The sequence below is a fragment of the Hemitrygon akajei genome, chromosome 5 (assembly GCF_048418815.1).
Source record: "Hemitrygon akajei chromosome 5, sHemAka1.3, whole genome shotgun sequence".
Classification (NCBI taxonomy): domain Eukaryota; kingdom Metazoa; phylum Chordata; class Chondrichthyes; order Myliobatiformes; family Dasyatidae; genus Hemitrygon; species Hemitrygon akajei.
The window spans coordinates 180,774,663-180,787,676 of NC_133128.1; the positions used below are offsets into that span (position 1 = coordinate 180,774,663).

The 13,014-nt window shown below is 41.3% G+C and overlaps 1 protein-coding gene across 7 annotated transcripts in view; it reads left to right on the forward strand.

Annotated features, from left to right (window-relative positions):
• Positions 1-94: 94 nt before the first annotated feature.
• The window catches only part of pkp4 (plakophilin 4), a 191,019-nt gene continuing 178,099 nt past the window's right edge, over positions 95-13,014 (forward strand). For all 7 annotated transcript variants that reach the window (XM_073047360.1, XM_073047363.1, XM_073047364.1 and 4 more), the window contains exon 1: positions 95-266. The gene's annotated coding sequence lies outside the window, so the exon portion shown is untranslated. The remainder of the gene's footprint in view (positions 267-13,014) is intronic.

Genomic DNA, 13,014 nt, shown 5'->3' on the forward strand with positions numbered 1-13,014 from the left:
GGCAACCAAGTACGTGCTTCCCAGTTGGCTTATTTTTGCACCGGACTGGGCCAATGGAAAGGAGGATAGCTGATGGGCTGACCAATGCGGACTGGCCGTGCCTAACTCCAGGGCGGTGACGCATCGGCAGTCGGCTCGGATTTTGCTCGGTGCTGGGAGATGTAAGCACGAGAGGTCGGGCTTTGGATGGCTTTTTTGCTCATCGCTAACCTTTTGTGGCGTCCTTTTCCGAGGCCACATCTGGTTGTGTATCGTTAGCCCGAGCGGTAAGTGTTTCGTTGTGTGCGGGACCGCGGGCGGAGGTTGGATCTCGGGGTTACAGACAGGTGTTCATGGCCCCGGGCCGGCAGAGTAATGTGTTGGAAGCTGGAAAGGGTAGGGAGCCGGGTGCTGGCTGTTTGCCTTATTCCCCATCTCTTCTTCTCTCCCCCCCATGTCATTAGTGATTACTTTTAAGGGAATTTGTTCCACTTCTATTCTCCGCAATCTTTGATTTTTTCCCCCCATTGTTCTTGGGGTGAATCCCAAAGCAACACTCTCTGAAATGTTTTCTGTTCATTGAAATGGGGTTTCGATGTTCCTGTATACTTCGATGAGTGCCGAATACAGTGAAGGTGTGGCGATAAAGCTTTCTATTTGAGCTGTGTTTGGAATTCGAGTACCGACAGACCGTATTCTCCTGTTCATGTGTTTTCCAGTGTAGTGATCGTGAAATATAAAAAAAAGCTTGCATTGCAACTGGAGGGATCTATCGTTTGTTTGTATCATTTACTGGAACGTAGTACGCCTTTGCGCCAGTTATGCTGCATTGGCTATACTAGTCTGTCGAGAATATGATCGCTGATTGTGAATGGTGATAAAACAGCCCTTGTGCAGTAATTGGGCGTAACTAAATCTCAGCGGGTGTGACTGGTTTTTGTTAACTTTTAACTGGAAAGCAAATTTTTTTTTAGATAAGGTAATTTCACAGTTGCATATTTAAGAATTTTAATCCTGTTGATTATGAATTATTGCGGAACAAAATTCGAAACATGCAGCGCTCAGTGTATTTCAGATCGATAACTGTCTTATTTTATAAGCTTACTTCAACTCGGCCAATTTAAATGAAATCATCAATTGACAATTCAGTACTTAAATTTCTTTTTAAAAAACAAATATGTGGAGCAGGGGTTTTACGGAAACGTATAGAAACCTGTGAATGACTTGAGACTAGGTTCGTGTAATTCATCGGTTTGTCAAATCCCTTATGTTATCGATACTTCATCATTCAGCATCTTGTTCTCAGATGAAGTATTCTTAATAATGCTTTTGTTTTGACCATGAACTTATTGTCTTTGTTTTTAAATAGAAATGTGCCTTTTATCAAATCTATACCATCTTGAAAAAGAGCTTGATCGTGTATTCTGCTTTTTATTTCAAAGATGAAAACAGCATAGGAACCGAAAAATCATAAAATAAACTGTTAGGTGGCTTGTAGATCATGCAGTAGAGAGAGAGAGACCCATAGAAATTTCAGTCTTGTACTAAATTTAAATTCCAGAGAATTTAGCTTTGTTAGATTAGATAAATGTTAAAAATGTCATTGAGAGTAAAGACGGTAGTATTTACAGCATCATTTGGCTCATGTACTGAACATGAATTGCTTTGAGGTTCAAGTAAATACTATAGATGCAACTGTTTTGTGTACAAAAGGGTCGAGCGATCAACAGACTGCAACACAATATTAAAATGCTTTTCTGTATTGCACACAAGCCTTACTGTATGTATTGTATCTCATTGTGTGCCACAATCCTCAGGTGCATCAATATCTTTTGATGTATTTAAAAACAAAATTTGAAGATCTGTAATAGACTTAAAGGAAATGTGGACGAAATAGGCAGATGTACAATAAAATGTAATGCTGGGAAGTGTGGAATTTGGTAGGAAGAATGAAAAGAACCAATAGTGACTTTCAGAATTGTGCTGACAAGAACTGGTTGTGTGTGTGTGTGTGTGTGTGTGTGTGTGTGTGTGTGTGTGTGTGTGTGTGTGTGTGTGTGTGTGTGTGTGTGTGTGTGTGTGTGTGTGTGTGTGTGTGTGTGTGTGTGTGTGTGTGTGTGTGTGTGTATAACCTGTTGAACTTGAGAGTGTAGGTTGGAAATGTGGTTTAAGTGCAGGTGGAATCTCTAATCTTTATAAGCAGCATAAAGTATATTAGCATGAATGTGACAATGAGCCCTTAGAAAATGCATTTGCCTGCAGCTGTAGTATCCAATTAGATCAGGGGTTCCCGACATTTTTTTTACGCTGTGGACCCCAACAATTAACCAGGGGTTCTGTGGACTCCTGCTTTAAATGAGCCACACTTTTTGGGAAAGATGCAGAAGCTTTAGAGACAGTGTAGAAGACAGTTTCCAAAGGATTCCGGTGATAGGGACCTTATGTTATAGATTTGTCAAAGAGTGACGTAGAGATTGTGTTTACACGGTAGGATCAAGAATTATGGAATATAGAATGAAGGAAGGTGATTTGCAAATAATAAAAAAGTGTGATTGTTTAGGTTCTGAAATGCAGTGCCAAGGGTGGTGATGGGAGGCATGTTCATTTGTAGTATTCATATGAAATTGGGTATGTATCTGAAAGGCAAGAAGTGGAGCACATAGTGCAGTCTCTGCCTTCTAGCACCAGAGACCAGGGTTCAGTGCTGACTATGGATCCTTTTGTGTCAAGTTTGCACCTTCTACCTGTGACCATGTACGTTTCCTCTGGATGTTCTGATTTCCTTCCACATCCCCAAGACATGCAGATTAGTGGGTTAATTTACCGTGATAAATCTGTAGGTGTGGTGAATATGGGGGGAGTTTATGAAAATGAGGAAATTTGCTTTAAAAAAGGAATTGGTGCAGATGGGTGGCTGATGGTCAGTATGGACTCAGTGCAACAAAGACCCTGTCTCTATGAATTTACAGATCAATGAATAGTGCTTACAAAGAGCTCGTACTACTAACTTTTTTTGCAGAAATATTTGGTGATAGTGCATTATATCCTAGTGTCTGCTAATCCTAGCTTCTTAAATTTCAAGGGTGAAAATGTGTGAATTGCTGCTGAAGATGCCATGTTGAATTGCTGCACTATCATTGTAGATGTATTACAGAATCATTGTATTATTATGGAAATAGTAAAAATTTAAGGTACTGGATGTTGTAGAATCACACAGCTGAATTGTAGTTAGCATATAGTAGGAAATAGGAAGGTAAGTCTCTAGTCTGCTTCTGCAGTGTAGTATTTTTTGCAGCAAACAAATTTAATTTTCTGTCAATAATAATCTCTGTGCTTTTGGTAGGGAATTCAACTCTGGCTGAAGTACTTGACGGTCAAGATAGGTGGACTCATTACTCCTGCAGTTGGTCCCAAAGCTTAATAAACAAATAATAAGTCATGGGTTTACTGGAAATCAATTTTCTCACTGAAATTGGTCTCAGGTTACAACATTAGCTTGAGTTCTCAGTTTTGAGCTTCTAAACACCATTTTGATTTTTCTTTTACAATGAGCATAGAACTTTACAGTACATACAGGCCCATCCCTTTTGTACAGGTCATGCCTACCCTAAAAGTGATTCCAGGGATCCACAAGAGGAAACCTTGCTCCCTGCTCCAATTCTTCAGCCACACATTCATCTGTCATATCCTATTTTTACTTTCACTGGTGTGTTCAAAGTACATATATTATCAAAGTGTGTATACCATTTACAACTTCAATTTTTCTCTCCTTGGAGGCAGCCACAGAACAAAAAAAAACAGTAGAACTATTTAAAAAAAAAAGTCAGACACACAATGTGCAGAGAAAATTGTGCACAGTAGTACTAATGTGTATCACAACTTCTGTCTGCACACCCTCCCCCTTAAGAATGCTGTTGACCTGAGCTGAGATGTCCCTCAGCTTGCAACTGGGAGACACCATCCTGGAGTCTCATTTTTGTCCACAGAATCTCCTGTCTCAAACATGAGAAAATCTGCAGGTGCTGGAAATCCAAAGCAACACACACAAAATGCTGGAGGAACTTAGCAAGCCAGACAACATCTATGGAAAAGAGTAACCAGTTGACGTTTTGGGCCAAGACCCTTTAGCAGGACTTCATCAGGAATCTTCTGTCTCTTCCCCAAGTATTCAATCTGCTATTTTTTTTCCCCCTTTCCCTTCTGAACTGTAGAGCCAGACTCATTGCCAGAGACCTGGTCATTGTGGCTTACTCTGGTAGGTTGTCTTTCCTCCCATCCACCAGCATACAAAGTGGTATACTTGTTATTGAAGGGAATGGCCATGGGGTACTCCACATGTCCACTCCCTACTCACCTGACAATCATCCAGCCTCCTGCAACTTGGGTATGACTGCTTCTCTGTAGCTCCTACCTATTAGCTTCTCATTCTCCTGAATGAGCTTTAGGTAGCAATTAAAGACACCGCAAGTCTTCCAGATCTCTCGTATCTTGCAAGAGGAGCACATCACTGCGAGGGATTCCATTCTTGCTGCTAATAATGAATGAAACTAATAAAGAAGAAAAACAGAAACCTCAACCAAGCCTCCATCTCTTGCCAAAGCCTCAGGTCCCTGCTTGAACTCTGCTGCTCACACAATGACTTAAACTTTTTATTGCCCCTTGCCAATTGTCTAATAACCCAAACAATCCTAAGCTCAGCAGAAAGTCTTGGAAGTTTCAACTTGCTTCATAAATCTGACACTAGCTATGATCTCAAGCTCAGCAGAAAGTCTAACACATGGTAAATAGTATGTAACCTGCTGTTCATTATAAATAATAGTAAATAACACAGTAACTCCACTAACTCCAGTACTACTTAATTGTTTTCCCCTCAGTCACCTTATGTACAGCCTACAATCACTTCATGAACATACAGTCAATCTATGTATAAAAGCTACCTTGTGTGTTTATATTTTTTATTACTGTTATGTTCTTTATCTTTTGTGTTTTGTTTTGTACTGCATCGGCTCCGGTGTAACAGTTATTTTGTTCTTGTGTGCAGGAAATGACATTTAACAGTCTTGAATTTTGAAATGCCATGTAACACAATGGAATTCCTCATCAATGTAACAATAGAGCTTATCTCCATGAGTATTGTTTCTGTCTTCAATGTGACTTTATTCTGCAGTTTACTTGATTAGTCTCTGAGACAGCTTTCCTTTCTTTATCAATCTTTTTATTAGTTAAATAAAAGAGTACATATATAAACAAGAGGAGAATTATCTCAAATATCTATATCAATAACAATTCATATAAAAGGTAAAATAAACATTATCAAGATGGTACATAGTATTTATCTAATAGTATATAATAAAGAAAAACATAATTGATTCTCCTCTTATCCATAAAAAGAAGAAAAAAGATAAAGAAACTTTTATAATTAAAATGTACACAAAAAACCCCAAAACAAAAAACAAATTCCAATTTAGACATATATTGATGCACAGAAAGTGGGCTTTGATGTTGGGCGTGCTGAGCCTATTGCCTGGGTTAGTGCCATATGATCTTTAACCTTTTTATATAACACAATACATTACTACAGTACTGCATTTGTGGTCTGATCAATGCCTTAAAAAGCCTTAACATTGCATCATTGCTTTTATATTCTAGCCTTCACGAAATGAATGCTAACATTGCATTTGCCTCCCTTATCACTGACTCAACACACAAGTTAACCTTTAGGGAATCGTGCACAAGGATTTCCAAGGTCCTTGTACCTCTGACTTTTGAATTCTCTCCTCTTTGGAAAATAGGCTATTCCTTTCTTCCTTCTCCCAAAATGCATGACCATACACTTCCTATACTATATTCCATCTGCCTCTTTACCCATTCTCCCAATCTTTTCAAGCCCTTCTGCAGACTCCCTGCCTTTTTAACACTACCTGCTCCTCTACCAATCTTTGTATCATCCACAAACTTGGCCACAAAGCCATCAATTCCATCATCCAAATAATTGACATAATGTGAAATGAAGTCCCAACACTGATCCCTGTGAAGCACCACTAGTAACCGGCAGCCAACCAGAAAATACCTCCTTCATTCCTATGCTCCTGTCAGTCAACCAATCTTCTATCCATGCTTGTACATTTCCTGTAATATCATGGGTTCTTGTTAAGCAGCCTTGTGTGGCACCTTACATGGTTGATACAAAATACTCAAGTTTGTCTGCCATTTCTTTGTCTCTTACTACTACCCCATTCAGCATCACTGTCCAGCAGTCTTAAATCTCCAACATCCCACTAATTTTTGGTATATGCCTTATCTTTAATTTTTATCTTTCACTTCCCTTGTCAGCCTGTTTCTGTCATTTTCCCCCTCCCCCTTTAGAATACTTATTCATCTTTGGGATCTATTCTGTCCCTTCCAGATTGCTTGCAGAAACTCCAGCCATTGCTGTTCTGCTGTTATCCCTTCTAGTTATTGTTGCATTTTCTTTAGCATTTGTGTTTTTTTTTAAGAAGCAGAATTGCTAGCTCGATTCTCAACCCTGCACAGATGGAAAGTGTGCAAGGAGCTGACTGGATTTGAACCCTGGACCATTCGCCTCGAACTCCAGTGCAAATACCATTACGTCAATCACCAACTGCATCCCATCTAGTGTCCCCTTACAATCAACTTTGGCCAGGTCCTCGCATACCTCTGTAATTCCCTTTATTCCACTGTAATACTGATATTATCTGACTTTGCTTCTCCCTCTCAAGCTACTATACATGTTGAGTTCTATCATATTATGATCACTGACTCCTATAGGCTCCTTTATCTTAAGCACCCTAATCAAATCTGATTCATTACTCGACACCCAATCCCGAATTGCCTTTCACTTATTGGGCTCAACCACAGGTTGCTTAAGAAAGCCATCTTGTAGGCATTCTATAAATACTCTCTCTTGGGATGCAGCACCAACCTGATTTGCCTAATCTATTTGCATATTGAAATAGCCCATGACAATCATAATGCTGCCCTTTTCACATGATTTTGTTATTTCCCTGCGTAATTTGAATCCCACATTGTGGCCACTGTTCAGAGTCCAATATATAGCACCCATCAGTGTCTTTTTATCCTTGTAGTATCTTTACCCACAAGGATTCTACATCTTCTGATCCTATGCCACCTCTTTAAGGATTTGATATCATTTTATACCAATGGAGCCACCCTGACCCCTCTGCCTACCCACCTGTTGTGGATAACACTTCGGTCACAAATAAGCTGAGACTGGGACAGGGCTGAAGAGAGAAGTTTTGTTGATGGTATGGATACGAAATTAGAAAAACTAGGTTAAAAATGACACCCATGACTGCTAGTTGCGGAGAGAGGCAGGGAATTTGTGATGGTGATCAATAGATGTTTTGCTTTCTTCAATGTTCAATTTCAAATTTCTGCATATTCAACATCTAATAATGAGCAAGCATTCTGACAGTTGCCGTGTAGGAAATGTGAAAGGAAATGGAGATGTGATAGAGCAAACTGTTATTGCGTGCAAATAAAATCTCCTTTTTCCTCAATGATGTTACCAACCGCCAACATGTAGTTCATGCATTGGGGAAGAAGAAGGTCGAGGCACAGGTTTGGAATTGGGAAGAGAAGTTAATGCTGAGTTTCCTATAGCTATGACTATATGTATAAAAATGTAGCTAAGTATGGGAAATACTTTTATCATCAAGCTTTGGAGCTCTTTGGTGTGGTCAGCAGTGCTGAAGGTTGAAGGTAAAGGGTGATGACTGAGCAAGAATAGATTGCATTTGTCACAATCGCATATCTTAAGTTACTTGTCTCTCTAGTTATACATGTTTTAGTGTGCTATCTTCCAGCAAAGATTCTAGTATTTTCCATACTGTTGGATAAGATACACGAGCAGAAATTCTATGTATCTGAAGTACTGACTTAATGTTGATTAGAATAATATCCCAAAGTACATTGATTATGTCATATACTACCATTTTCGTGCCTCTTCCTTGATACTATATATAACAACTTAATCACTTAGTTTTTGCATATATTATGTGTTAGAACAATATTAATGTGATTCTTTGTGCTTTTCAAAATATTTCATTTTATTAATTTTGAATGGTCCCTTGATAATTTGTTAACTTATGTGTTGTCAAGTTTGTGGATGGTGCAACGATAGGTGGAAGGACAGGTCATATTGAGGAAGCAGTGAGTCTGCAGAAAGACTTAAACAGATTAAGAGAATCGGCATACAAATGGCCAATAGTATTAGGTGTAGGGAAGTATTTGATCGTACACTTTGGTAGGAGGGATAAATGTGTCAATTATTTTCTAAGTGGGAAGTTAATTCAGAAAGTGGAGCTACAAAGTGACTTGGGAGTCCCAGTACAGGGTTCCCTGAAGATCAACTTTCAGGTTGAGTCGGTGGTAAGGAAGGCGGATGCGATGTTCATTTTAGGAGGTTTTATAAGGCATTGGCCAGACCACATTTGGAGTATTGTACGCAGATTTGGGCCTTTTATTTAAAAATAGATGCGCTGGCATTGAAGAAGGTCCAGAGGAGGTTTGCTAGAATGATACTGGAAATGAAGTAGTTAACGTGTGAGTAGTGTTCGAAGGCACTAGGCCTGTACTTGCTGAAGTTTAAATGAATGGGAGGGGGGGGGGGGAATCTCATTGAAACCTCAAATGTTGAAAGACCGAAATAGAGTGGATATGAAGAGGATGTTTCTTACGGCAGGGAAGTCTAGGACCAGAGGTACCAGCATGTCCCTTGAGAACAGGAAGGATTTCTTTAGCCAGCAGATGGTGAATCTGTGGAGTTCATTGCCATAGATGGCTCTGGAGGCTAAGTCATTGGGTATATTTAAAGCAGAGCTTGATAAGTTTTTAATTAGTAAGGGTGTTAAAGGTTATGGGGTGAGAGTAAGACAGTGTGTTTGTGTGGGGATTGAATGGTGGAGCAGACTTGATGAGCCAAATGGCCTAATTCTGCTCTTGTAGCTTAGGGTCTTCATAGAAACAAATTTTCACTTATTTTCTCTATCCCTCACAGCATGTAAACGATTGGTCGCTATTCTATGCGCCGGAGAAAAGCTTTCATTCTTTCTCATCTAATGTCCTGTCACTTGTAAAGTGAAGCTAAGTTACGACCTTTTTCATGACTGTCCTTGAAGTTGCAGTACCCAGCAGTGCATGCAACTGTTTCTAATTGTGCATTAGCTACTAACCTCAGACAAGAATCTCAGTTTTTGGGATAAGGTAAGTTTAGTTGCTGACTTTTGAGGGTATTATTTTAACCCTATGATGAATAGCAATGAAAAAATCTGCACTATGTATTTCTATGCAACATTCAAATTGCTTCTCAGATCGGAGTTCTGAGAAGCGGGACTGCGCAGGCGCGTGAAGGAGGCCTGGGAAGGAGGGAAGATATAAAAAGGAGAGAAAGAGTGAGGTAGTTCTCTTTTGGAAGGAGACAGCGAGGCTTTGAGAGGAAGTGCGGCGGCGGCCATTTTCAAATTGCTTCTCAGATCGGAGTTCTGAGAGGCGGGACTGCGCAGGCGCGTGTAGGAGGCCTGGGAAGGAGGGAAGATATAAAAAGAACGCAGCCTTAAGCAGCGGGCAGCTTCGTTTGCGGGCAGCGGAGTGAGCCGGGAGCAGAGTGTAGGGCTTGGGCTCAGAGGGCTTAGGCGGAAGAGGGCACAGTAGGCTTATCTTCTAGTTCTCCTTGTTATTTTCAGTTATTCGGGAAGTATGAGTGTGAGGGCAGCTTCTTGTTCTCGGTGTCGGATGTGGGAGATCCTGGAGTCCCCGAGCCTCCCGGACGTCCACATCTGCACCAGGTGCGCCGAACTGCAGCTCCTGAGGGACCGAGTTAGGGAACTGGAGCTGCAGCTCGATGACCTTCGCCTGGTCAGAGAGAATGAGGAGGTGATAGAGAGGAGTTACAGGCAGGTGGTCACTCCGGGGCCACAGGAGGCAGATAGGTGGGTCATGGTCAGGAAGGGGAAGAGGCAGTTACTAGAGAGTACCCCGGTGGCTGTACCCCTTGACAATAAGTACTCATGTTTGAGTACTGTTGGGGGGGACAGCCTACCTGGAGGAAGTGACAGTGGCCGGGCCTCCGGCACAAAGGACGGCCCTGTAGCTCAGAAGGGTAGGGATAGAAGAAAGAGGACCATAGTAATAGGGGACTCGATAGTCAGGGGTTCAGACAGGCGGTTCTGTGGAGATGATTGGGAGTCCCGGATGGTAGTTTGCCTCCCTGGTGCCAGGGTTCGGGACGTTTCTGATCGTGTCCAAGATATCCTGAAGTGGGAGGATGAGGAGCCAGAGGTCGTGGTACATGTAGGTACCAATGACATAGGTAGGAAAGGGGAAGAGGTCCTGAAACGAGAGTATAGGGAGTTAGGAAGGCAGTTAAGAAGAAGGACCGCAAAGGTAGTAATCTCGGGATTACTGCCTGTGCCACACGACAGTGAGAGTAGGAATGGAATTAGGTGGAGGATGAATACGTGGCTGAGGGATTGGAGCAGGGGGCAGGGATTCAAGTTTCTGGATCATTGGGACCTCTTCTGGGGCAGGCGTGACCTGTTCAAGAAGGACGGGTTACACTTGAATCCTGGGGGGACCAATATCCTAGCGGGGAGGTTTGCTAGGGCTACAGGGCAGACTTCAAACTAGTAAGATGGGGGTGGCGGGAATCAATTTGAGGAAACTATGGGAGAGGAGGTTAGTTCACCAGTAGAGCAAGTAAGTAGACAGTGTGTGAGGGAGGAAAGGCAGGTGATGGAGAAGGGATGCGCTCAGCCCGAAGATGTAGGGGAGAAGAAAGAAAAGGATAATAAATTTGAATGCATTGTTAGGGATGAAAAGAGAGGAGGAGGTGGAGAGTATCTTAAATGTATCTATTTTAATGCTAGGAGCATTGTAAGAAAGGTGGATGAGCTTAAAGCGTGGATTGATACCTGGAATTATGATGTTGTAGCTATTAGTGAAACATGGTTGCAGGAAGGGTGTGATTGGCAACTAAATATTCCTGGATTTAGTTGCTTCAGGTGTGATAGAGTAAGAGGGGCCAGAGGAGGAGGTGTTACATTGCTTGTCCGAGAAAATCTTATGGCGGTGCTTTGGAAGGATAGATTAGAGAGCTCCTCTAGGGAGGCTATTTGGGTGGAATTGAGGAATGAGAAAGGTGTAGTAACACTGATAGGAGTGTATTATAGGCCACCTAATGGGGAGCGTGAGTTGGAAGAGCAAATGTGTAAGGAAATAGCAGATATTTGTAGTAAACACCAGGTGGTGGTTGTGGGAGATTTTAATTTTCCACACATAGATTGGGAAGCTCATTCTGTAAAAGGGCTGGATGGTTTAGAGTTTGTGAAATGTGTGCAGGATAGTTTTTTGCAACAATACATAGAAGTACCGACTAGAGATGGGGCAGTGTTGGATCTCCTGTTAGGGAATGCGATAGGTCAGCTGACAGATGTATGTGTTGGGGAGCACTTCGGGTCCAGTGATTACAATAGCATTAGCTTCAATATAATTATGGAGAAGGACAGGACTGGACCTAGAGTTGAGATTTTTGATTGGAGAAAGGCTAACTTTGAGGAGATGCAAAGGGATTTAGAGAGAGTGGATTGGGTCAAGTTGTTTTATGGGAAGGATGTAATAGAGAAATGGAGGTCATTTAAGGGTGAAATTATGAGGGTACAGAATCTTTATGTTCCTGTTAGGTTGAAAGGAAAGGTTAAAGGTTTGAAAGCGCCATGGTTTTCAAGGGATATTAGAAACTTGGTTCGGAAAAAGAGGGATGTCTACAATAGATATAGGCAGCATGGAGTAAAGGAATTGCTTGAGGAATATAAAGAATGTAAAAGGAATCTTAAGAAAGAGATTAGAAAAGCTAAAAGAAGATACGAGTTTGGTTTGGCAAATAAGGTGGAAGTAAATCCGAAAGGTTTCTACAGTTATATTAAAAGCAAGAGGATAGTGAGGGATAAAATTGGTCCCTTAGAGAATCAGGGTGGTCAGCTATCTGTAGAGCCGAGGGAGATGGGAGAGATTTTGAACAATTTCTTCTCTTCGGTATTCACTAAGGAGAAGGATATTGAATTGTGTAAGGTGTGGGAAACAAGTAAGGAAGTTATGGAACCTATGACAATTAAAGAGGTGGAACTACTGGCGCTTTTAAGAAATTTAAAAGTGGATAAATCTCCGGGTCCTGACAGGATATTCCCCAGGACCTTGGGGGAAGTTTGTGTAGAGATAGCAGGAGCTCTGACGGAGATCTTTCAGATGTCATTAGAAACGGGGATTGTGCCGGAGGATTGGCGTATTGCTCATGTGGTTCCATTGTTTAAAAAGGGTTCTAGAAGTAAGCCTAGCAATTATAGACCTGTCAGTTTGACATCAGTGGTGGGTAAATTAATGGAAAGTATTCTTAGAGATAGTATTTATAATTATCTGGATAGACAGGATCTGATTAGGAGTAATCAGCATGGATTTGTGCGTGGAAGGTCATGTTTGACAAACATTGAATTTTTTGAAGAAGTTACGAGGAATGTTGACGAGGGTAAGGCAGTGGATGTAGTCTATATGGACTTCAGCAAGGCCTTTGACAAAGTTCCACATGGAAGGTTAGTTAAGAAGGTTCAGTCGTTAGGTATTAATGCTGGAGTAATAAAATGGATTCAACAGTGGCTAGATGGGAGATGCCAGAGAGTAGTGGTGGATAATTGTTTATCAGGATGGAGGCCGGTGACTAGCGGGGTGCCTCAGGGATCTGTTTTGGGCCCAATGTTGTTTGTAATATACATAAATGATCTGGATGATGGGGTGGTAAATTGGATTAGTAAGTATGCCGATGACACTAAGGTAGGAGGTGTTGTGGATAATGAGGTGGGTTTTCAAAGCTTGCAGGGAGATTTATGCCGGTTAGAAGAATGGGCTGAACGTTGGCAGATGGAGTTTAATGCTGAGAAGTGTGAGGTTCTACATTTTGGCAGGAATAATCCAAATAGAACATACAGGGTAAATGGTAGGGCATTG